This window comes from Lithobates pipiens, unplaced genomic scaffold (assembly GCF_037356315.1).
Source record: "Lithobates pipiens isolate NorthernLeopardFrog02 unplaced genomic scaffold, aLitPip1_a1.2 Scaffold_19, whole genome shotgun sequence".
NCBI classification, from domain to species: domain Eukaryota; kingdom Metazoa; phylum Chordata; class Amphibia; order Anura; family Ranidae; genus Lithobates; species Lithobates pipiens.
In genome coordinates this window covers 367665500-367692800 of record NW_027507764.1, presented here as the reverse complement: position 1 = coordinate 367692800, position 27301 = coordinate 367665500, and the positions used below count along the sequence as shown (strand labels likewise).

The 27301-nt window shown below is 40.6% G+C and overlaps 1 long non-coding RNA gene across 4 annotated transcripts in view; it reads right to left on the bottom strand.

Moving 5' to 3' along the window:
• The window catches only part of LOC143996945 (uncharacterized), a 424914-nt gene that overhangs the window by 14192 nt on the left and 383421 nt on the right, over positions 1–27301 (bottom strand). For 3 of the 4 annotated variants that reach the window (XR_013277628.1, XR_013277627.1, XR_013277624.1), the window contains one exon: positions 19577–19880. The exons of the other annotated variant lie outside the window; for it this stretch is intronic. This is a non-coding gene — a long non-coding RNA (uncharacterized LOC143996945). Of the gene's footprint in view, positions 1–19576; positions 19881–27301 lie in introns of those variants that run through there. 4 annotated transcript variants of the gene reach the window in all.

The window sequence follows — 27301 nt, the reverse complement described above, 5'->3', positions numbered from 1 at the left end:
TCATTATATTGCACTGCCTATACAGTTTGTATTAACCAGAATCATATTATGCAATTAATGGTATTAGTTATATTGCTTGCTCCACATGACTACAGTATATTAGGTAAACCTGTACCATTACTGGGGTGCCTATCAACAATGATAAATGGTTTTGCCTGCAAACTGTTTCTTAATGTGCACAACATTATATTTTATTACATAATATATTTTGTATTAGCTGGAACAGTTCTATGCAATTATTAGTATGATGTAAGTTATCTTGGTTGCTCAACAGCTTGCCCTATTAGTTACATGTTTAACATTATTGGGGTGCTCTCCATTCTTGTAGAAGGTTTTGGTTGCAAAATGTACAGAATTATATGGTATATTACATATACACTTAGTATTAGCCAGAACAGTTTTTTTTTGTAGTTAATGGTTTCTTAAGAGTTATTTTAATGACGTCAATAGTTATAGCTTTACCATTATTGGAATGTGCCCCATTCTTGTAAGAGGATTTTAATGCAAATTCTTAAAATTATTTGAGGTGTTAACTCCCCTGGCATGGTACTAATTATATCTAGAGGGACACAGTTCTAGTTTATTGCTTTCTTTTCATGAAAGAAATATGTAGAGGAGGCCTGTTGTAGTCTATAAAACTGTACTGTGCTTTTTGATATTGTTTTGTATTTTATGGTAGACCTCAGAACTATCTTTAAGGCCCTTCCACTTTTAAATCTAATTCAACCACACCCACCACTAGCCCCCCCCCCCCCCCCCCCACCAAAAAAACTTTCAGGAAATTAGATATTCAAAAGCATGTACATTTAAATGCACTGTATATTTGCTGTCACTAACAGCAGCAGCACATCAACTACCCCCGCACGTGACTGCTGTCATTTAATATGAATATTGTTTTGACATAGCAGTCCCCTCCTTCTCTAACTGTAAAGATACCAAGCGAGACTGACTTCTACCCTGGGCCGAAACAATATCCATTCAAGAAAAATAAAAGTTAAACTTTCTCTGCAAAAGAACTCTGCGTCTGAAGGCACTAAATACCTCTTGTTGTGTAAAGGTTAAAACAAGGTAGTGAGACAACCTAAACAGAAAACCAAGTTGAGCCAGAAAAAAAAAGGTGCCAGGAACAGCACTTTCGCAAGTTCTGAATAAATCATAGTGGGCCTACCTTCTGTCTTAGCAGTGTTTGCCAAATTAACACTGACATTTCTGCGTTTTCTGGGAGTATTGAGAACTCAATTAGTAGGCATAGTCTGTGAGAAAATCGATCTCCCTATGCAGAAAGCCCAGAAAGGTTAAGTTACTTTTTAAAAGGAAATCTATGGGATGGAGCAGCATTAAACAGGTGTTTTGTTAAACAAGGGACTAACATCTCTAGCTTTTCAACTAGGCATAAACAACTTCCTGATTTCTGTGTGAAAATGTTTAATTAGAAGCCCTCTGGTAAAATGCTTCCTTGTATCATCGAATGGGAAATGTCAAAGTGGGTAGCTGTATTGTTGGCACACTGATAATGATACACCATCTATTTTCACTTCCCACATTTTTAAATTCTTATTCTTTTTCTGCTACTTCTTCTCCTTACGGTATGTAAAGTCTTCAGGTGTTTAAGAATGATCCCAAATCCTCGTACATCCAAAGTATTCACTCATGTGGTTGCTGTATTTTATAGTTTGCTCTGGGGAAATTAAAATAAACATTTGTGAATGTGCCAGTGGGCTGCTTGCCAATCTGTGTGATTTCTTGCTGGATGTGCATGTAAATATCAGAGAAAACCAGAGTTGTAGAAGCATCTGTACCACTGGATATCTTGGGAACTCGGGGATATGCAGTACTGAATGACAAACGTTCATACGAGAATTCTGGAGAACATGACACATTTGACATTGTCCTAGTTTTTCTCTAATAATGGTTGTTGTTCCAGATCTTGCAGTATCTCTGGAGTATGTATTCTCTAGTCTAGCGGGGTTGGGACCAGTGCTTTGAAGATAACTGTTTACAAAAGGCTTTACTGAGAAAGGATGCTGCAAGCATGCATACAGAACATCTCAATCTTTGCAGGCCCAAACAGCTTCACAACAATGTTGCAGCTACAGGTCATGGAACCTCTCCCTGCCTGAATATGTCAAGAAAAATAACTTTTTTCTAGTTTTGAAAAGGGAGGGAAAGATTTTAGATTTGGTTTAGCATTTGGATTTGGATTTGGATTTGGATTTGGGTTTTTAATGCAACTCGGAGCTCCATTAAAGACATTACCCTTTAATTTCTGCCCCGCTGACAAAAGGTTTACTGGACAAGAGGTGATAGAAATGCTGCAAAAGCAACAAGTGTAGAAAACAAATCTCACAGAGGTCTTTTTAGTTTCTGTTAAACAGGAAATTCTTCCAGTTAAACATTGTCAACAGGACAGGAAGTGAGGGTAAATCTTTCTGGATTTGGCTGGACATATACTTTAAAAATTAAGTGACATCAAACATGTCATAATGTAGGCCTAGGCTCAAATAATAATTTGGCCAGAGATGTCATTTTTTTCCTTTGCTAGACTAAAAAGCCCAGCTTGAACCTGATGTTTTGTTTTCTTTTTTCTTTTGAATAAAGCTGTCCTTGTGATGGGTCTAAGTAGTACAGAAAGTGGGCTGAAATCTCCAGAACAGTGATAGAGACAGACATAGAATACAGAAAGAGATGCTACCCCTTCTCTACTCTATCATATGCAGAGAAAATAGTTTTGGCTGAAGTTGGGCTTTCAATTTTGCCTCTGTTTGTCTTGTATAAAATGCAGAGTGTGATACTCAAACTAACAAATTGAACAGTGGAGTATGACATATTTATATAGTAGCGATATCCCCGTAGGGGCCGCTGCTATTTTGACCGGGTCTTGCCCACTCTTTGCTCTGCAGCCAGTCACAAGGTATTTCCCACAGCCAGGTGCACACACACTTCTGCTTGTTATCACTAATAACCAGCCTAGGGGTTTTGTTTTGTTGTTTTATTGGAGTACTTGGATAGGGAAGGGATATAGTAGGATACTCCAAACTGAACTATTCACATGTGTAAACAGCTTTCTCAGAAAAACTGTGTAGCAAACTGTACAGAATAGAGCAAGGTCCCTTTTTAGTAGAATAAATTTAGTTGACCCTGCTTCTTCAAGACACCAGCCAGTGTCCCCTTTAGCTCTCACCCAGCAGATGACTTCTAAGGGGATTTAGCAAAGATCTCTCTAAGATGCCTTTAAGGGATCTGTACTCACAAGGCCCTGGTCACAGGTCATCTTCCTCTGTGATACCAGACAGGATCCATGGACATCTTTTCTCAGTCATTTCTCTGGAGAACACTGGGTTTAAACATTCACCATTCAGGTCCTCAGGTCACCCACCTGAGGCTACATGGCAGCCAGCACTTGGGAGGGGTGACAGGCCGTTCCCCAACCGGATCTCTACTCTCTGAATGAAGACCCAGAGCCCATGCGCACTTCAAACATAAATACCAGCATCCAACATGCCTAGTGGCACTTCCCATTCTAATTGGCCAGGACTGCATCCATATTCATGCTGCTCATCTGCCTAATCTCCACCTATAGCCCACAATCTTCCTAGATTGCTATGCATAGGGACACTCAGACAGCACAAAAAAGCACCAGAACACACTGAGCAGCCTACACTAAATGATCTCTGTTAAGCAGACAGCACACAAGTAAATATGTATATAAAATGTCACCTATCAATCCAATAACCAGGAAGTACTTATTGTTTTCTATTAAAAGAGAAGTATGATTTTTTTTTTTTGATTCATACTTACCTATGTGGATGCAGCATTAGACTGATGCTGCATCTGTCCCCCGCCATCTCTGCACTGAGAACTGAGCCACCAAACATTGCCGAAGGCCCGTTTTTTACAGATCCCCCAGAGGAGAGCTGCTGTTTCTAAGTCAGCGTCTCTCCTCTCTGCTCCTCCATGCTCACTGGAGTGCTTAGCTGTGGAGGGGTGGGGAGTGGCCATCTCAGCAACTCGCTGAGATTACCATCAATCAAGGCAGCTGGCGGATCCAGACGTGGGAATTCAGGATGACGTGCTGCCTCGACTGATGGTAGTGATGTTAGGCTGGACTTCTCCTTTAAGTAGAATCTTGCCCATCCTTCCCCATGTTGTTAGCCCTCACGATTGAACCCCTGGCTCTAACTATTAATACTAACCTACATGTCTGGGGCAGGGGCGGATCCAGGGGGGGGGCAACAGGACAATTGCCCCCCCCGAAAATATCACACTGTCACCGACTGACTTGCAGGCTGCAGCGCTGCTATGCCCAAGTCTCTCTCTCTGTCTCATCAGCGATCAGCGGCGCAGAGAGAGAGAGAGACTCTGGTGTATTACACGGCGGCACTGGACCAGGAGGAGCTAGGAGGTGGGTGGAGCTGAGCCGTTGGCTTGGCAACCCTGCACTCGTTGCTAGCGCCTGCCCGCCTGGCGTCTAGCAACGAGTGATGTCATTGAGACAGTCACGTGACTCACGTCAGACTCGGAGTCTCAGACTCAGAGCCGACGTCACGTGACAGGAGCTGCCTGGAGGAGCGGTGTAGTGTCATATTTTGCTCCCCATCATAGAATGCTCCCGAAGTGGCGTTGCGGCCAGAAATTTAGCACTGCGCATGCGCGATGCGTTCCAAATGCTTACACATGCGTTTCAGAGGGTTTCCGACAATGTAGGTCAGTGAAACCGTCGGATAATGTCACGGAAGTGAGGGGAGGTAATCGTGACATTAACTTTAGACAGAGCGGCGGAGAGAGAGCAGGTAACTGTGGCTCAGGGAGGGGATTACCTCCCCTCACTTCTCTGACATTATCGGACTGTTTCACTGGTCTGCATTGTTGCAAATCATTTGAAACGCATGGTGCAAGTGTTTGGAACGCATCGTGCATGCGCAGTGCTAAATTTCTGGCTGCAACATCACTTCCGGAGCATTCTGTGATGGGGAGCAAAATATGACACTATAGGGGCACTGTGTGACAGAGGCAGAGCGCCAGCAATCTTCCCTTTATGCGTCCGCCCCTGAGTGTGTTGAGTGTGCTGGCCCCTCCTACCTGCATCACCTCATCCCTCCATCTTGTCCATACTCATCACAATCACTCCCTCCGCCCCGACAGCAGGAAAGTGACGTGGCAAGTGACAATTGGCAACAAATGACAGGTGACATGGCAAGTGGCAATCTGTATCTGGTGGCAGGTGACGTGGCAAGTGACAATCCGCAACGTGTAGCAGGTGACGTGGCAATCTGCAACATGTGGCAGGTAACGTGGCAAGTGACAGTCCGCAACGTGTGGCAGGTGATGTGGAAATCCGTATCTGGTGGCAGATGACGTGGAAAGTGACAATCTGCAACATGTGGCAGATGATGTGGCAAGTGGCAGTCTGCAATGTGTGGCAGGTGACATGGCAAGTGGCAATCCGTATCTGGTGGCAGATGACGTGGCAAGTGACAATCTGCAAAGTGTGGCAGGTGACATGGCAAGTGACAATCTGCAACATGTGGCAGGTGACGTGGCAAGTGACAGTCCGCAACATGTGGCAGGTGACGTGGAAATCTGTATCTGGTGGCAGATGGTGTGGCAAGTGACAATCTGCAACGTGTGGCAGGTGACGTGCCAAGTGACAATCGGCATCTGGTGGCAGGTGGCGTGGCAAGTGACAGTCCACAACGTGTGGCATGGCAAGTGACGATCTGCAACTGGTGACGGGTGACACACTCTGGGCTCTCACTGATTCTGCATTATGGTGAGTTGAACCATTTCATTTTATATAACATTCTATATAACAATGTAATAATAGAAATAATGCGCTTCCAACATCCTGACACCATATTAACCATGGTGCCGTCATGATTGAAACGCTAGCACCAGCCATGTCCCCGATAAATTGCCCGCAAAAAAAAACTTATTTTCTGGCAGTGCCCCTCCCGAGACTAGACTCTGGATCCGCCCCTGGTCTGGGGTATACAGGTGGCTGACTACCAACATAAGGTATTTCTGTTTTCCAGCAATGTCATTCTGTTCCTTCTTAATCTATGATCTCTATCCCTAACCTTGTTTAAATAGTTAAAGATTTCTCAGCTATTAGTGGACCGTGTGTAAAGTACTAAAAGTCTTTGGTCTCAAATGCTACACTCACAGCATAACAAATTCAGTCTCTTAAAGTGGAAGTAAACTCCCCTATCATTTTCAGGCAAGGAAGCTGCCATCTTTGCCTCTGTTTAATCTTCAACTGCTATGGTGCTGCACATGTGATTCGTTATGACACCAGCCATTGGATGGTTTGATAGTTTGGCTAAGAGCACAGCCAATGTGCAGTTAGCATTCCCGGCATGCCTTTTTTTATTAACTGTTTAAAACGATGGGTTTACTTCCACTTTAAGGGTAACTTTCTATATTGCTGGGTCTCCTTTCATCCCTCCTATTTAGGGGTCTACTATGCATCCCTCTTACGCCAAGCTATATCCACTTTCACATCGTGAAAGAAGTATAAAATATCTTGGTTGGGCAGAATAATGGATTTAAAGATGACGTTACTCCCTAAATGTCTATACCCATTTAGGGTCCTTTCAGTGAATGTCCCTCTGTAGATTTTAAAGGTCCATTCAGCAAGCTTGTATGTGGTTTATCTGGCAGGATTCGAGACCAAGAGTCTCCAAAAAGGTTTTCTTTTTTTCCTAAAAACTGGCATTACCGCATATTATCAATTACTATTGCAATCCGCAAATCACCCATCTGGCCTCTCACCATTCAACATAGAAGCATATATGATAGTAGAATGTGCGCACCCTCTGAATAAAAGGAATGTGCACGGGTGTTATACATGTAACATTGCTACGTTACTGTTGTCTAAGATCTCATGCAATGCTACTGTTGTATTCTACAATGTTAAACTCTAATAAAAAACTGCTGAAAAGAAGCATATATGATAATGTCACTGGCATTGGACACAGTCCTATTAACTGTTATTGGATTTGCCCTTCAATACACTTGCTAGCTATCCTTCTTTTCTCCTAGATTATGAAGAGCCACCAAGATTCCTTGCATGGCATAAGGCTTTCATCAGATATTTGAGTTGCTGACTATGAGTAATATGCTAAGCTTTACTATGCTGCAATCTTCCCATCACACCCCATCCACAGAACCATTTTAAGTATTTTTCAGATTCATAGTTCTGATCCTAGAACATATAGACTCACCTTTGACTCTCAGCCCCTGAAAACATACATGTCAAAGATTTTCTTTCTAAAGGAATATTGTCTTTGATGTATAAATCTCTTCTTCTTCTCTTCCGAGCAATAACAGTGGATTTAAATTTGGAATAGAATTACAAAAGAATCACTAATCAAATCTTTTCTAGAGGCCAATTACAAACTGCTGCTTAGGTGGGAATGTCCTAGAACTAAAAGATTTTGAACTAGGGTCTGGCTTGAGGTGATTGTAGCCATATTAGTGCACTTGCGATAGAAATAATTGAGTACTGTTGACGACACTTTTTTTTTTTTTTTGCAGTAACATACAATTTTTCAGGACAAGTTTTTGGGTATGTCCCCTTCTTCATGTTCCCAGCAGTACTACTACTGCTGGGACCTTGAAGAAAAGGAAATACCCCCAAAGCTTGTCCTGAAAATTGTATGTTAGTGCAGATAAAAAAAGTATTACAGACAGTACTCAATTATTTCTGAACTAGGGTCTACTAAGCTAAACTGTTTTGGGAGCTAACAAAACTTAAAGTGGAAGTAAACCCATCCAGCAAACAGTTAAAAAAAAAGGCATGCCGGGAATACTAACTGCACATCCAATGGCTGGTGTCATAACGAATCACATGTGCAGCACCATAGCAGTTGAAGATTAAACAGAGGCAAAGATGGCAGCTTCCTTGGCTGAAAACATTTGGGGAGTTTACTTCCACTTTAAAATTCCTCTGAGGCTTTATTGAATGTAAAATTATCTTTATTTACCTCTAACCAGTTTATCTTCACTGCCACTAAAAAGACCCTATCAGGAGCATGGAAGTCTGGAACGCCAACAACTGTGCATGTGAAACAAGCAACATTGTAGTACTTATTCAATGAAAAGTTGGCAGCTATCTTACAAGAAAAAGTAAAAAAAAAGTAAAAAGGCTGGGAACTCTACAAATAAAGCTAATATATGTTTTTGTATTCAAATAATGCATTTTTTTTAAAGTAATGCATTGAAACAGAAAGAGAGTCTTGCCTAATGGCTAATATCCTACCTTAGCCTATCAGGCTGCTGGTTGCTACCAGTAATGCCGCGTACACACGACCAGACTTAGGTCCGACAGACTTTCAACAGAGTTCTGACGGAGTTCTGACGGACTTTCCGAATGAACGGACTTGGCCACACACAATCACACCAAAGTCAGACGGATTCGAATGTGATGACGTACGACCAGACTAGAATAAGGAAGTTCATAGCCAGTAGCCAATAGCTACCCTCGCAACGGTTTTCGTCCGTCGGACTAGCACACACACGAGCGGATTTCTCGGTAGGAACTGGGTCCGGCGGAGTTCTGGTGGAAAAATTTGAAACATGTTCCATATCTAAAGTCTGTCAGACTTTTGCAAATCAAAAGTCCGCTGCAGCCCACACACGATCGAATAGTCTGCCGGAATCATTCCGTCAGACTTTTGATGTTGAAAAGTCTGGTCGTGTGTACGCGGCATTAGGCATCCCAGGAACTGAGAGTGCTCGCTAGAAAGGTGAATGCCAGGTACTTCAAATGCCTATGACCAAATGAGACCCAAGCACTCATTAAGCTACTGGCGTGCTAGCAGAGGAACAACAAGGGAAAGAGATGTTAACAGCCTATGCAGTGCAATGTAAGAAGCCTACAGAGAGAGATGAGTGTGATACATGAGTTGTAACCTGATCCAAAAGAGGAGTTGTAGAATAACTAGTCGGGGAAAAAAAGTTTTATGAACATACCTTTGATCAGGTTTCAGTTAATCTTTATTTTGTTGCTCCAGGTTTGATGCCTGTTTCAACTTACTGATTAATCTAAGGGTCAACTTTACTAGGTTTGTGAGGTTCTATGGTAAGATATAGCCACAGTCTTATGCCCTGTACACACAGTCGGACTTTCCAACGGAAAATGTGCAATCGGACTGTGTTGTCAGAAATTCCAATTGTGTGTGGCCTCCGTCTGACTTTTTCTGTTGGAATTTCCGATTGTTTGAAGTTTGAGATCTGGATCGAAAATTTTCTGACAACAAAATCTGATTGTTTAAATTCCGATCATGTGTATACAATTCCGACGCACAAAGTGCCACCCATGCTTAGAATAAATTACAAGATGAAAGCTATTGGCTACTGGCCTCTTTATAGTCCCGTCGTACGTGTTGTACATCACTTCGTTCAGAACGATCAGATTTTCCGACAACTTTCTGCAACTGTGTGTATGCAAGACAAGTTTAGGCCAAGTCCGTCAGAAAAAAAATCAGATGGATTTTGTCGTCGGACTGTCCGACCGTGTGTACAGGGAATTAGAATTTGTCCTGATTCTCACAGACTTATACCAAAACTGTAGACAAGGGTCTTACTGAAATCATTCAGTTGTTATAGATGCATGATTCTCCTTCATGGTCCTTTCTGAGTGTTTGTGATTTAACGCCATGATTACTTGTTGCCAATTCATGTACAAATGGAGATTTTTAGTTACAAGTATAGTTGCATATATCTTCTTTTTATTTCAGCATATACAGTATAATTTACTGTCACCATCACTGACTTAGAGGAATAAATGACTAATACTTATCAACGTCCTACTACAACATCAAGTCTTTGTGCAGAGGTATTAACCTCAATTCTCACTTATTTTGACATGTCGTATTATGCTAATTATCCAGCATTAACCTTTTAAGTTAGTTAAAAGCATTATTTTCCTGAATTTTCTTTAAATGTTAAGATATATGCCCATTGCTAAAAAATTTTGTTCTCACCGGTAAATCCTTAGCTTGCCTGTATGCTGTTTGTCAAATATGACTATTTATCCATTCTGAGAGATCCTTCATCAACTTTGACATTTATATCCAATCTTTCATCCTATCAAGCTCATTGCTAGTAAAACTCGATGATAATACATGATTCGGCAAAAAAATTCAGTTATTAAAATTATACATACTTCAACACGTAATCTCCATAAAACAGACATTAACAAAAATCCTTAAAGCAGGGCTTCACTCTCTCTACTGTATAGTATGTTGGTATTGTGTTGGTTATTATTTAGGGTGGTGTGGGAGAAAGTGGTGTATTATTTGTATTTTGTAGTCTGATTGTCTGTTATTTTAATCTGTGTTATCTATTCCATGTTGTATTTCAATTGTATGGATTTTTTATTTGTAGTGTTGTTTTTAATTTTGTTTATTTGGTGTTGATGACTGCTATTGGTAATTTTGTTGTGTTTTGCATCTTGTTCAGTTTATTGTTGTGACCTTGTGTTGTCTTTGTTAAGTGTGTCTGTGTAGTAATAATTTCCCATATTCTCTTTGGGATTAATAAAGTATTCTGTATTCTATCAACATTCACCATCAACATTGACTATTTTTAATGCTTATGCTACTAGCATTGGTAAAAAGATAGGAAAGTATATTATATTAACTTGCTTTAAACTTTTTTTTTGCATTTCTTTAGCTCATTTCCAGGCCTAGGCAAATGATGTCATATATCCCAGGAGTCATCAGGAGGTTAGGAGAGGAGGAAGGGTTTTCTCAACTAACCACAGCCTACTGCCTGTATGCCTGATCTAAGGACAGAGGAATTCCAGGATATAAAAGCTACATGAATCATCTGCCCTTATTCAAGATGGCCACAGTCAAAAATAATAGGGGGTGTTTTTCAAAGTGATTTCTTAGCAAAATAAAGCATGGAGACATTGATAGATGGGTGAGTCTTCTTTGAATATTAAAAATAAACAAAATTGCATTTTTGTTTTTTTATTGCTCAGGTGCAGTGTTATTCCACTTTAGATGTACAGTAGTTAAAATATCCAATAGCACAGGAAGAAATTTTATTGCTGTCTGTGTCCCCATTGAACTTTCTTTCACTTCCACATCTATAACTGATCTCAGTATAATATTCTACTCATAAACCTGTTGCAGAGCCATCTATTATTTATCTCTGTTCTGTTTCAAAAGCCATTATGTTCAATGACATAGCTTATCAGACCCAGCCTATGCACACAGTATGGTCACTTGCAGAAACCAGAGGCAGCTGAACTCTTCAAAAAGACACAGAAGTTGAATCCAACACAATTTTATGTATAATAAGTCCAGTGTAGATTATGTTTTCCAGTCTTATAAAATATAAAAAGGCAAAGAGTTTCCTAAGCACTGTATTTTCTTGAGAAGTTCCCAACTAAAGACTGTACCAACTAGCATTAAACAGGAAGGGCAACTTAGGAACATACCAGGGGCAAAAAAATAAACAGGCTGCTATGACAGCACAATATCTGTATGTCACAGTACAGACGGATTAAGCAGGGGTTTACAGGGTATGTAAATATGGTTTACATCAGTCCAAGACCTCAAATGTCTCTATTGTTGCAATAAAAGCCTAAACTCAACAAAGTTCATATCAACCAGGTTAGGTTACAACCTCAATTCTTTGGATCCAAAAGGTTAAAAAACAGGGTACATTTAACGGTTTGTCATATTCCCAGCAGATTATTTGCAAACAGATAAGTAACTGAGTAAGGACATATCAGGATACAAATTGTATCACCTGCATTTTTACTCTTTCGAATCAGAGTGGGGCAGATTTTAAACCATTCATTCATCTCTTCTTAGCAACCTTTCTGGAATTCTTTTTCCCAACACTGATCATTTCTACATTAGCAGTTATTCATGCTCTACCTGTTTTTGAAATGCACAGCTTGTCAATACTATGATTTTCAGAAAAGATGTTGTTCATTTTCAACCTTTTAAATATATTCATAACTTTAAGAAAAAAAAAAAAGTCATAAAAATCAAATAAAAAATTATAATACAAATTGATGTTCACATCACTAAAACTCATTTTCTGTGTTTGTACCGCTGTACATTTCATGCCTGTCCTGCACAGCAGGGGGCAACTCACATTTTCTTCAATCTCCTTTGGCACAGCACATATCCATATTGAATCAGCCCTCTGAATTTATTAACCTACATATGAATGGTGAACATTCCCCAGCCTGATAAAAAAAGGACATGAATATTTTGGAAAATATCTGAAAGGACAATTTTCTAAAGTACTCTTCTATAATGATAAATTTATCCACACCAAAGCAAAACCTTACTGTATTCATGAAAGAAAAATCACGAGCTGTCTGCCATTTGTTTTACGCAAATCAGTCTTGAATAGTAAAAGAGCTACTGAACTAAATTGGCTAATTTATTAATGGTTAAGCGACATCCTTTTGCAGTATCATACTGGAGGCTAAGTTTAACATCTGTTTCAAAGCTATATAATTTGCTAATAGAAAAGGTTATGTCTAGATAGATAATAGTGTCTTTTAAGCATTAAAATTAAATAAAGCTTCTGGCTGTTTGTTGAAATTCAGAGCTAAATTTATTTTGAAACATTTTTTTTTCTATGCAAAGCAGTTGTTTTTCCCTTATACTCCTCAGCAGGGAATGTAATAAGCTCAGAATACCATTAGTTGGGACCTAACAAAATTAAAATTCAACAAAATATCCATTTCCGTAAATGTTAACTCTTTGCTTGTTTTCTGAAAGTTTCCAAAAAAAAAACACAATTTTCATTTTTTTTTGGAAACTCATTTGGCATCCAACATATTTTTACAGTTCTAGGCCTCAGCTCCAGATAATGCTGATGCTACCCAATTAATTCACTGGCAACATGGTGGTCCTCAGATACATTCACATGTTGAATGCTTACACTTTAGACTTCCCGGGCAGACCACTGTTCCCAGGATGAAATCCAGGCAGTCATTAGTGGACACTGTGAAGCATCGATCGTTATCATAAGCTATTACATATATACAATGCAAAAAAAAATCAGTAAACTTTTCTTTGTAAGCCAGGAATGAAGAATTGTAAGAAATGTACATGCTACTTACCTGTGTGTTTTGAATCCACTATCTCTCCACTAAGTAATGGTGTACTCCATTTCCAAGACTCAACAGGTTGGGAAACTCCCCATACGTTTCTAAATTGCCAACAAATGGTATTTTCCAGGGGCCAAAGGTGTGTCTCAAAAGTGGGATGCATTAGGTCAAGAGCATTGGAGGTACATTGAGACAACACAGCAGAATCCATTTCACACAGTCCACTTATTTCGTTCTGACATGCCCTGGCTACTTCATTCTGTTTGTAAACAAAGTGGCAGCAATTCCTGTTCATATCCATATCAGCCCCTTAGTCTAGAAGAGGGTCTGGTATGGATTTCAAAGGAATGCATAAAAAAGACAAACATAAAAACATTGCGGAGAGCCTCTGCTCCTTTGTTTACATTCAGCTGCCAAGCCGGGAAATGTAATTTGTGACAAGATGTGGGCTCAGTAGTTGTGTTTTATGTCAATGTGTTGGCGGGCATCGGTCATTGTAACTGATGTTTACCTACAACGTTTGAGGATGTGATTGACCATCAACACCCTCACTTCACAAGAAACCCTTTTTTTTAAATAAAACACTTTGTAAAATATGTTGTATGTTTAGTTAATTTTTTTTTTTCTCTTGGGAATGAGTAACTTTTGCTTATTACAGGTTTGGTATATCTGTATGCAGTATCATAAAAAACAAAAAGAAAACAAAAACAGAAAGGCTGGCAGAGCAATGGTGTACAATTAGCCCTTGTGCAATGATATCACAAGAACAGTCTAATTATATCATAAGAAACATCCAAATATCTTTGCTGTTTGACTTCCTGCCTGTCATTTTTATATACTGTTAAGGCAGGGACGTAGATAAGGAGGGGGTTAGGGGGATTGAAACCCTCCCCCCCCCCAGAGCATACTGTCAAAAATCAACTGCATGGTGTCCCTGCTGTGCTGTTTGTTGCCGGTGCCATGTGCGGCTCAAAGCAGAGCAGGGACACCATGCAGTTGATTTCTGCCAGTCAATGGCACTAGTCTGTAGAGGTACTTTAATGCATGTTAGTAGCTGCAGCTGCACCGTGCAGCATTCCGCACTCGGTCTGCACTCATGCTATGCTGTTTACACACTGTCAGACTCGGCTTGGGCTGACACTGTCTTCACGCAGCACTGAGCAGAGCAGCCAGCCCCTGTCCTGCCTCCTTGCAGTGCAGCTTCCCACCTTTGGCTTGCCGGGTCCTTGAGGGTGTCATGAATATTGGTGGAAGAAGTGCTGGCTGCTGCTCTGCTTTCCAGTCCAGGTATGTCCCTCTTCCACAGGCAAGCTTACCACTGCTGTGCTGCTGTGTTTGTATTGTGAATCTCTGAATCTCCTTTAGATATCGTCCCCCCTCCCTCCCTTCCCTGCACTCTCAGTGTGACCTCTGACTCAAACACCTTTCTCCTCATCATCATGTACTGATAGAACCAGGAGGCAGGGAGAAGGTGAGCGGAGTTTTCCTGGGTTGTGTTGCAGATATTGTAGTAAAGAGTTATGGTGACAAATCAAGAGAAAGGGAGAGTGTGTGTGTGTGTTTGTGTGTGTGTGTGTGTGTGTGGGGGGGGGGGGGGGGGGGGTCCCAATTATGCTGTCCAGATAATGTGAACAAAATTTATGACCATTCATGTAAACCTGTGTTTATGTGGTGAGTTTACACTATTGAATGTACAGACTCAGAGCTTGGATAACACAGGGTTATATGAATGGTCATAACTTAACTTCACATACAGAGTACCAGAGGCCGGCTTATGTAGATGCATATTTACATCTCATAACAAGAGATCATTTTTATTGAGTAGTACTGTCGTATGATTTATGGTTGTATATATTAGTAGATGAGCACAATGGTGTGTTTTTTATTATTATAGATATCACTATCTGACCACTTCTCAGCCCCCAACTCCCCCCAGCTTGCATCACCCCCAGACCACTTCATACATCCAGCTGAGGGACATAATTCCATAGTCACCTATCCTTCCCTTATCTTTCCAACATCGCTCCCTAGTGGTCACCCCACAAATATTGCAAGAAATACCCCCCCATTCTGTCACTGGCAATGCTGGCAAAACGCAGCGCATGTGTCTGTGTTCCACTTATTTTTAGTGGACCCTAAATTGCAGTGTTCACTTTTGAGATAGAGAAAGGAACTCAGGACACATTCAGTATGTACTAGAGACGAGTGGGGAGGTTATGACAGTGGAGGGTATGAACCCTCCACACTCCTCTCCTGTACTTACTTCCCACTGTCATACCCTCCACACTCCTCTCCTAACATACTGCCCACTGTCATACCCTCCACACTCCTCTCCTAATATACTGCTCACTGTCATACCCTCCACACTTCTCTCCTGTACATACTGCTCACTGTCATACCCGCCACACTCCCCTCCTGTGCATACTGCCCCCATCATACCCTCCACACTCCTCTCCTGTACATAATGATCACTGTCATACTGTCCGCTCTCCTCTTCTGTACATACTCAATGTGTCCTGAGTTCCTTTCTCTATCTCAAAAGTGAGATTTTGGGGATCTGTTTAGATCCTTTTTATATATCACCAAAGCCCCCCCCCCCATTGAAATAAAAAAGTAAACATTTTTAAAAAGCCACACTTAATATGTGGTATAATTTTGCCACACCCACAGTGTGCTTTGTGCCATGGTATGCACGCCGCAGGTCCCCATCTCCCTGGTAGAGGTTCAAGTGCATTACTTTGCCCAGGAGCCCATAATGCTGTTAAGGTGCCACTGACCATAATATGTTCCTTTGGAAAGGAGATGCCGCTCACTAAGCCTCCGCACCTTAATAAGAGCTCCCACCCTACTGTGAACTCTCAGGTGCAGGCTCTGCACAATAGTGTAGAAAATGTAGTCCTGGACTGCTGCACTCCATAGAAAGGCATCTTTATTGTAGAGTTTTAAAAATCCCCCAAAAAAATTCCATCTGGTAGGACAAACAGGGGTAAATGGCTAACGATCGCCCATCTTTCCATCAACTCTGACCAACTTTCCTATCCCTGATGAAGAAAAGCATCCCCACAACATGATGCTGCCTCAACCATGTTTCACGGTGGGGATGGTGTGTTCAGGGTGATGTGCAGTGTTAGTTTACCACCACACATAGCATTTTGCTTTTTGGCCAAAAAGTTAAATTTGGTCCTATCTGACCAGAGCACCTTCTACCACATTTGCTGTGTCCCCAACATGGCTTCTCGCAAACTGCAAACTGGACTTCTTATGGCTTTCTTTCAACAATGGCTTTCTTTATGCCACTCTTCCATAATGGCCAGATTTGTGGAGTGCATGACTAATAGTTGTCCCGTGAACAGGTTCTACCACCTGAGCTGTGGATCTCTGCAGCTCCTCCAGAGATACCATGGGCCTCTTCACTTTTTCTCGTATTAATGCTCTCCTTTCCCAGCCTGTCAGTTCTAAACTTGTTGTAAACTTCTCCACAACTTTATCCCTGACCTGTCAGGTGTGCTCCTTGGCCTTCCTGATGCATAAATGCCATCTTTCACATTTACACAGGCATATTCTTCAAAATGTAAACTTTTTAATTTTTAACAACTTAAAGACCAGGCCTTTTCTGTCGCTTTTAACAAGTAAAAATCTGTATTTTTTGTAACACAATAATTAAGAACCCCCAAACATTATATATATATATATATATATATATATATATATATATATATATATATAAAGCGCTGTGCAAACTGTTGGCGCTACGCTATATAAATCCTATATAAATCCTGAATAATAATATATACACACATATATATTTATATATACAATATATACATTCGCAGAGGCCCTAGTGAATAGTGGTTGTTGCAACTTTTTATGTCACACAGTATTTGCGCAGCGTTTTTTCAAACGCAGTTTTTCTGGAAAAAATTAACTTTTATGAATAAAAAAAAAAATATATATATATATAATCAAATTCATACATTTTTATTTAAAATCTTCATAGACAATGGTTTAAAATTTTTGATATAAGACCCCAGATCTCTCCTCTACCCTTGAAAGCATGAGTTAAAAAAAAAAAACATTGAGCTCCTGCTTTAAAAAAATAATAAAAAAATTACTTGCCCTGACTGAAAATGCCAAAATGCTTGTTGTTTCCAGTCTTCTAAACCATAGGCTCTATGATCAAAAATGATCAGTGCCGGGCTTCCTGATCACTCAGGAGAGCCCGAAGTGGCACCAGACAGCGGCAGGAGGTGGGGACTGCCCCATCTGCTGACTGTAAAAGTTATCCAGCTGCTAATCAGCTAAGTTAGCTGAAAATATTAATACCAGGGTTATGGCTGACATCTGCATCCATGGCCATGGTATAACCACTTGAACACAACCATGTACAGTATATATACGTGATTGAGTGAAAAGTGGTTAAAAATACACCCTTATGCCTGCATGTATAAATGTGAGCGCCAGCATTTAGGCACACATAGCTGTGTATGGCATATTTTGTAACGCATGTCTATGGCTAAAAACACATTGCATGCTCCCAAAAGCCACAACAAGCATATTTAACTCTGTAGACCTACAACATAATATAACGCCAATGTAGGAGCCCTAATTATTAAAATTGTAGCTAATAATTTGAGTATCAGCTATTGTAATACTTGTTGCTCTCTAGAATAATTTGTTCAAAAATAAAGTATGTGCAACCCTAATGCTTAATGATTAAGTGGCTGACAACAGCACTACTCTTCCTTACTAGTAACCAGGGAGAAGTAGCTTGCTTGCATTATAACCTTATGTTCACACATAGCAAGCCTATGTAAGGTCAATACATCTAGTCGGAGGTGTGGAAATGCACAAAATGTTGTAATTCAAGATTAGGTTAATGTAGTCTTATAGTCAAGATAAATCAGTAGCATAAGTTTAAATTAATTAGGAAAAATCCTTCTTGAAACATCTATGAATTCTGAATTGTCTAACTGCCTTATGGATCAGGTCACCAAGCACATTGTTCAGGTTGATACATTGTACGCTAGGTCATATGACAAAGTGACTTCAACGTGTACCACAGGAGAACATATTATATTTCTCCACGGGAATGCTAGATAAATCATATTACGTATCTGTGATCTCAGCACTTCAAGGATCAAACTATTTTCAGTAATTCTTCAACGACCTTCACAACTTGGAATTTTAATCTTATATATGCCATTTTAGTTGAACATCAGCATTCTGAAGATTAAAATTATGTGCTATCAACTGACACTAGGCCATACGCCTAATAGATTAACATGTTTTATTCTTACAATTTTCCATATTAACAGTTTCTAGGGATAAGAAGATATGTCTTAATGGACTTTAATCTGACCTCCACTGAAGTCTATTAAAGCAAAGAATTTGGACAAGTCCTATAGGTATGTGATCGTCAACAAAGGGCATGGGGAGTTGGTTACTGCTTTACAGGACATGCAACAATGCAAAAGAAATGTAATCAAATACAGTTCAGGTGGGAGACAGTTCTCCTTTTTATTTGACTTGGAGGGTGACATGGAAAAAACACAAATTTTTTAAATTACATATTTGGGAGATGCCTTTAAACTGTAAGTGATATTGCAGAACAGTATGATTCTCATGAACCGTGTCAGCAACACAATATTCTGGAAGCAGCAGCAGCATCCCAAACTGATTTGTTGTAATCTAAAAAATCTTATGAGGTGGCTGTGGCTGCAACACAGTTTTTTTATCCAGCAGTAATAGTCCTAAATTGAATGGTGGAAGTAGCAGTCACAACAGATTTAAAAGCTACATGAAAGTTTATTATTACAGTATAAAGCTAAAGCCTCTCAAAGGTGTAGCTCAACCATTGCCTTGTCCTGCAAATGCAGAACTTATGCCTCTCTCTTTAGGCCTGCCTGACATTATGAAGACATGGAATTGCCTAACGTTATTATCAGACATAGCGATAGTAGGAATCAGGATGCAGTGCTTTAGCACACTTAGGCTGGGTTTACACTAGTGCGAATTGGATAGGGATTTACACCCATTCAATTTGCATGTCAGAGATTGTGACTGGCTCTTTATGGAGCTGGTTCACACATTTCTAGAGTGTCTCCAGTGAAAATTTGCACAGGGGTATTTGTGCATCTTTTGGTCCCTTTCGGGTCTGAATAAAACCCAAAATTCGGGCTGAAATCGGACCTGAAACGGTGAACATTTTAGATTTTAGATTTATTTATTTTTTATGCATTTTTTTTTGTTTTTTCCTAAACATCTCCTTTTTTGACAGTTTGCTAATTTCTCCATTTTTTTGGGGTGTGTTTTGTGTGTAAACTTACCACAACAACATTATTATATTTTTTATATTTTCTTTTTTAATCTACAGGAGGTTGTTTAGTGTTGGTACCCCTTGTTATTCATTTCACTTTTTTTTTGCGAAATGTACCTGCCTGCTCACAAATAAACTGGCCTTTTGGAAGGAAAACACATATGCAAGTATTTCATCAAACAAAAAAAACCTTTATTTTGGTCACAATAAAATAAAAAGAGGAAGGCAGCGCTGGAGAGCAGGAAATTCAGATGCCATTTATGTCCCAAGGATGTGGTTCTTCAAGAGGCTGCATCTTCTGGCAGACCAGACTGAATCCAAGCCATCGCTCTCTCTCGTCTTCCTTAGGCACTTCCCACCAGTCATCCTTCGAGGCTGTGGCTGGGCTCCTGTAGTTGGTGCAGGAGGAGAAGGAGGGCGTTGGTCGACCTCCTGGCTGCCACTTGCCACAGCCTCCCCCCGACTGAGGTCTTCCTGTGTATGAAAATGGGACATAGTTTTAGTTTTTTGCTCATCAATCACACCATTTTGAGCTCCTGACTTTTGCAAATAGAATGTTACCAAATAGGACTATCATTCTGAGCCCAGCATTTTTCATTCCCGTCCCAATCATTTTTGGTCACTACTGTCTATTGAGATGTAAACCACTTTGTTAAATCACAACTTACTGATCAATAAGAACATCTAGTTAACATCATTAAATGTAACACAAGAAATATGTTCAACAATGCAATACCTGTCTCAAGCTGGGCCCCACCACATGTTGCTGCCTATATATATACAGTATCTCACAAAATTGAGTACAGCCCTCACAATTTTGTAAATATTTTAATATATCTTTAAATGTGACAATGATGAAGAAATGACACTTTGCTACAATGTAAAGTCCCCTCAAAATAACTCAACACACAGCCAACAATGTCTAAACCGCTGGCAACAAAAGTGAGTACACCCCTAAGTGGAAATGTCCAAATTGGGCCCAAAATGTCAATATTTTGTGTGGCCACCAATTTTTTTTCAGCACTGCCTTAACCCTCTTGAGCATGGAGTTCACCAGAGCTTCACAGGTTGCCACTGGAGTCCTCTTCCACTCCTTTATGACAACATCATGGAGCTTGTGGATATTATAGACCTTGTACTCCTCCACAGTGGCTGTCTTGGAGGTGTGTTTGGGGTTGTTATCATATTGAAATAATGCCCTGCGGCCCAGTCTCTGAAGGGAGGGGATCATGTTCTGCTTCAGTATGTCACAGTACATGTTGGTATTCAAGGTTCCGTCAATGACCTGTAGCTCCCCAGTGCCGGCACCACTAATGCAGCCCCAGACCATGACACTCCCACCACCATGCTTGACTGTAGGCAAGACACACTTGTCTTTGCACTCCTTATCTGGTTGCTGCCACACACACTTGACACTAGGAATGAGCCCGATGTTCGCCTGTTAGCCAAATAGCGAACAATTTGGGGTGTTCGCGGCCAATTCAAAAGCCGTGGAACACCCTTTAAAAGTCTGTAGGAGAAATCAAAAGTGCTAATTTTAAAGGCTTATATGCATGGTCACTTGGCGTTTTGGGCGAGGTATAAAGATGACGTCCTCCTCCTGTGGGAGGGGACTAGACCCCAATTGGATGACTTTTTTCTCAATATCAATAACAACGATAGGGGCATCAGATTTTCAGTGGAGGCTAGTCTAGAGAGCGTTCATTTTTTGGATCTGACCAAACTATATCCTATTTTAAGAAAACTGATAGGAACTCTTTTATACCCACTGAGAGTTGCCACCATAGCTCATGGTTAAGATCAATCCCTAAAGGTCAGTTTATAAGAATGAGGAGGAATTGCTCTGATGTTAGCGACTTTAGGTCGCAGGCTAATATTTTAAAAGGGAGACTGGAATAAAAGGGGTATGACGTTGAATCCATGAATACAATTATTGAACAGATTGCTGAGGGCGATAGAACCGCTCTGCTGAGGGCTAGTTCGGGCAAAGAAAGGGAGAAGCTTGTTGTCCCTTTTGTTACAACTTTTTCTACCCAACATTATCTAGTCAAAAAGATGTTGCGTAAACATTGGCATCTGTTGTCTAATGATAGAGTCATCCGTACTTTTCTTCCAGCCAAACCAGAGATTATCTTTAGAGGGGTCCCCTCCCTGAGACATAGGATAGCTCCTAATGTAATAGATCCTCCTACTAAGAATGTTTCCTTTTTTCAACATATAACAGGATACCATCAATGTCGACGGTGTCAGATCTGTATGTTGAACAAAAGCAAAAAGAGAAAAACTGAAACTTTTGTCTCTACTAGTACTCAGAGGGAGCATAAAATCGAACCTTTTATAACGTGTAGCTCTAAGGGCGTCGTATACCTTTTGCAATGCCCTTGTGGGCTCCAATACATAGGGAGAACCAAGCGAGCTATGCAAGTTCGCTTAGGAGAGCACGTCACAAACATTAAAAATGGGTATAAATTCCACTCAGTATCCAAACACTATGACTTATATCATGGCCGTAATCCAGCAAACACCTTGTTTCTAGGTATCGACAAGTTTAGTGCGCACTGGAGGGGTAGTTCCCTGGTGCACGATTTGTCTAGACTAGAAATGACGTGGATACATAAAACACGGTGTTACACACCCCATGGTCTTAATGTGGATGTTGACGTGAATGCCTTTATAGACAATGGCTAGATCCCTCTAATGTGAACCACTTCCGAATTCCTGGGTTGGGTCCTTATTTCTAGTCTTGATATGATTAGAGAAGAGGATTTTTTGATTTTTTCGATTCTTTTGTTTTTTTTGATAAATCACTATGGGCGCTTATTCTGAATTATATTAATTAATTTTTGGCCCTGCGGGATCACATCCATCTAACCGACATCATCCCCCGTGAGGAGATGTGATGGGCATATCCCGTTTTAGTTTTGACCAGTAGGGCCTGGTAGTGTTTTCGGCCACCCTTTATAGTATTTTAGGCCACCCAGGGAAGGTGTTTTACCTTTTGGGGGGGTGATGGGGAGGGCCTGAATAATCTCTTCTATTGGTATATGGGGACTGCATTGAACCGCCGATTCTTTAAGGGTTAAGTATAGATCAAGGGTATGATATGAGCTGGTATGAGGTAGTATTAACATTTTACTATCCTTTTTTAATTTACCCTAGCTGGTTGGCGACCCATGTTAATGCATGGGATAGTGATCCCCTTTGTGGGACTGGGTCAACTAAGCTCCCTTGGGGGTGTTTTGATATATTTGGCATATTTTAGCATATCATTTTTCCAATAGCCCTTTGCATATAAGGTTAAATTGGAATAATGTTTTGTATATGAGAATGTTCCTTTTCTTCTGATTTATATATAGTTTTACGAAGTTTTACATTCATGAAACGGTCTGATGATTCGTTAGTCACGTGTCTCTTGCCCACAGGGAAGAGCAGGGTCGGGGAGTGAGTATGGGTCCTCCCATTTTTTGGTTGCCTACATCGGAATTGTGCGATCGGATATGGGGGATGCCTCGGTCCCATCGTGATCTCCTGATGGGGTAACTAAGGGACATAGTTGAACTAGTTGATATGAACCCATTTGGGAAACGGTTCGTTTCTGATTCCCTAGAGTGGTTTTATATTTTTTATTTAAAGATTAGGGCCAACGATAATTTTTGCCCTTTTTTAAAATGGCTGATTAGGAGCTGTAGCCAGGAGCTCGGAAGTGGGCGGTTACGTTCTTTGCCAGTGAGTATTTAAGGCGGTGGATCAGCGCGCCGCCCGTACCCCAGGAAGAAGTCATTTTTGACGAAACGACGTAGGGTGAGCGGCGTGCTGACGTCACCGCCATTCCCCGTTGACCAGGAAGGGCGGGCAGTGTTAATAGGAGAGAGCCGGCCGCCTCGTGATTTTACTTACGCTTGTACTCAACTGGAAATCTGTGAGTTTGTTTTACTTTTATTACGTTCGGATTACAATTTTATACGGAATTATGCTATGGGAGCCTTTCTTTCTTCTTTTACCTAACAATTACGGTGGAATGTGAGACGCTTTAAGAAGGAGGTATAAGAGTTGGAGACGCCAGCAGAACCCATTGGAGAGACCAGGAACGATCGCTTTGTTTCATGCTTGTATGATATCCCTAAAAAGAGATCTTGGCAGCTGGTAAGCCTCACTGAATTAGGTGGTGGATAAAACTTTCTTTCTGGGCGCACCTGCTATACATCTGAAGGGTGTTTGTAAAGAGTCACTTCAATGGACTGAATTCATGCCTTTTTGCTTCTCTTCCCCTTGGACTTTTTATGTGTTTTAAGTTTGATGATTTTTTGCACAATTTTTGATAGTACACACTGTCTAGTATTTGATACTAGAATTTAATATGTCACAATATTATTATTGTAGTTTATAAGTTTTAGCGCAGCTTTATTTTTTTGGTTTGTGTTTAGTGTGGGTATCTCACATTGAGCTGCAGCAAGAATTTATATTGTTATTATTCATATTATCACGTTTGGAGCCTGCCTCACTGGCTTAGGCCTTGTTTTGATTAATCGAGTAATTTCTGGACAGCGTTGTTTTCCAAAGATTTTATATGCATGGTATTGTCATAAAAAGTGTTTGGGGACCTGGGTCCTGCCCCAGGGGATATGTATCAATGCAAAAAGTTTTAAAAGGGGTTGCTTTTTCTGGAGCAGTGATTTTAACCACTTTCAGACCGGACCAATTTGCTGGTCAAAGACCAGACCACTTTTTGAGATTCGGCACTGCTTCGCTTTAACTGACAATTGCGCGGTCGTGCGACATGGCTCCCAAACAAAATTGACATCCTTTTTTTCCCACAAATAGAGCTTTCTTTTGGTGGTATTTGATCACCTCTGTGGTTTTTATTTTTTGCGCTATAAACAAAAATAGAGCGACAATTTTGAAAAAAACTCATTATTTTTTACTTTTTGTTATAATAAATATCCCCCAAAAATATATAAAAAAACATTTTTTTCCCTCAGTTTAGGCCGATACGTATTCTTCTACATATTTTTGGTAAAAAAAATCGCAATAAGCGATTATTGATTGGTTTGCGCAAAAGTTATAGCGTTTACAAAATAGGGATAGTTTTATAGCATTTTTATTAATAATTTTTTATTATTTTTCTTTACTAGTAATGGTGGTGATCAGTGATTTTTATTGTGACTGTGACATTGTGGGGGACCCATCGGACATTTTTGACACATTTTTGGGACCATTGTCATTTATACAGTAATCACTGCTATACAAATGCAGTGATTCCTGTGTAAATGACACTGGCAGTGAAGGGGTTAACCAGTGGGTGGCAGTGTAGGGGTTAAGTGTTCCTAGGGGTGTGCTACTAACTGTGGGGGGTTGGGCTTTCATTTAGTGAACACTGATCTCTGCTCCAATCACATGGAGCAGAGATCAGCGTCACTAGTTGCTAGGCAGAATGAAGAAATGCTGTTTACAACGGCATTTCTTCATTTGGCCGCTCCGTGAGACGATCGCGGGAATGCCCGCGGCGATCGAGTCCGTGGGTCCTGCGACCGGACTCACGGGGGTCCCGACCAGCGCGGGAGCATACCGCCGGCGGCGCGCTCCCGATGGCAGGGCGGCAAATTTAAAGGGACGTACATGTACGCCCATTTGCCTGCCCGTGCCATTCTGTCGACGTACATCGTCGTGCGCTGGTCGGCAAGTGGTTAATAATCACTTTTAGTGGAACAATAAAAGTGAAATATTCCTTTAAATTTCATACCTGGGGGGGTGTCTATAGTATGCCTGTAACGTGGCACATGTTTTCCATGTTTACAACACTCCCTGCACAAAATTAAGTTTCTAAAGGAAAAAAGTCATTTAAAAGTACTCGCGGCTATAATGAATTGTCGGTCCCAGCAATACACATAAAAGTCATTGAAAAAAACAGCATGGGATTCCCCCACAGTCCATTACCAGGCCCTTTGGGTCTGGTATGAATATTAAGTGGAACCCCGAACCAACAAAAAAAAATTACGTGGGGTCCCCCCAAATTCCATACCAGGCCCTTCAGGGTTTTATGACAATAACTTGCATATAAGCCTTTAAAATTAGCCCTTTTGATTATTCATGTTCGTGTCCCATAGACTTTAATGGTGTTCGAAACTAATTTTTTACCTGTTCGCATGTTCTGCTGCGAACCGAAGCGGGGGGTGTTTGGCTCATCCCTACTTGACACCATCTGAACCAAATACGTTTATCTTGGTCTCATCAGACCACAGATCATGGTTCCAGTATTCTATGCCCTTAGTCTGCTTGTCTTCAGCAAACTGTGGGCTTTCTTGTGCATCATCTTTAGAAGAGGCTTCCTTCTGGGATGACAGCCATGCAGACCAATTTGATGCAGTGTCCGGCGGAGGCTCTTTACCACATGATCAGCTGCGTCGAATCACGGCTGATCACAATGTAAACAGGAAAAGCCGCTGATCGGCTTTTCCTCATTCACGTCTGAGGAGAGCCCATGGGTGGCGCCCCTGACAGGAAGGGTCTGCCCTGATTGTTTATCAGCGCAGCTCCCCCTCGGGTGCCCACACTGGACCACCAGAGAAGCTGCCAGGACCGCCAGGGAAGCACATAACATGTGGATGGCCAGGTACATCCCCATGGCCATCCACGTGTGCAAATTAATGCCCAATCTATGCCAATCAGTGCCCACAAATGGGCACTGACTGGCACCATTATGGAACAAATTCATTCAGTGATGCCCAGCAATGCCACCCATCAGTATCATCAGTGCCACCCATCAGTGTCCATCAGTGCCACCTATCAGTGCCCATCCATGCCCATCAGTGCCCATCTGGGCCCATCCGTGCCACCTATCAGTGCCCATACATAAGTACCAATCAGTGCCGGCTATGAGTGCCCATCAGTGCCACCTATGAGTGCCTATCATCAGTGCATCAATGCTACCTCATCAGTGCCACCTCATTGGTGCCACCTCATCGGTGCCCATCAGTGCCGCCTTATCAGTGCCCGTCAGTGCAGCCATATCAGTGCCCATCATTGAAGAATAAAATGTATTTATTTACAAAAAAAATTTACAGAAATAAAGAAAAAAGTTTTTTTTCCCAAAACTTTCAGTCGTAGAAAAAAAAAATCGTAGACGTGATCAAATACCACCAAAAGAAAGCTCTATTTGTGGGATCAAAATGATAAAAAATTTGTTTGGGTACAGTGTAGCATGACCGCACAATTGTCATTCAAATTGCGACTGCGCTGAATGCTGAAAATTGGCTTGGGCAGGAAGGTGTCTAAGTGCCTGGTATTGAAGTGGTTAATGGCTGTGTGTTGAGTTATTTTGCACTGAAAATGTACACTGTTATACAAGCTGTACACTCACTACTTTACATTGTAGCAAAGTGTAATTTCTTCAGTGTTGTCACATGAAAATATATAATAAAATATTTACAAAAAATGTGAGGGATGTAGAAATACTGTGTATATCTATCTATCTATCTATCTATCTATCTATCTATCTATCCATCTATCTATATATATATATATATATATATATATATATATATATATATATATATATATATATATATATATATATATATATATATATATATATATATATATATATACATACATATATATATATACATATATATATAGATATAGATATATAGATATATGTATATATTTAGTGTAATCTAATTTACTCTAAATATTAGATCAAGCTCTGTGAAAAAAAAGAAAACATTTGTACTTGTCTGCAGTTAAATCAGTTGCCACACTACTCATTTCAGAGGACTCAAAGCACCAAAATAAAAATGTTGGCATGCATTATACATTACTGCTCAGTGACAAAAGGGAGACAAGTAGCTTCTATTATTAGCGTAATATACTTGGCACAAGCAAAGCCGAGGAGGTGA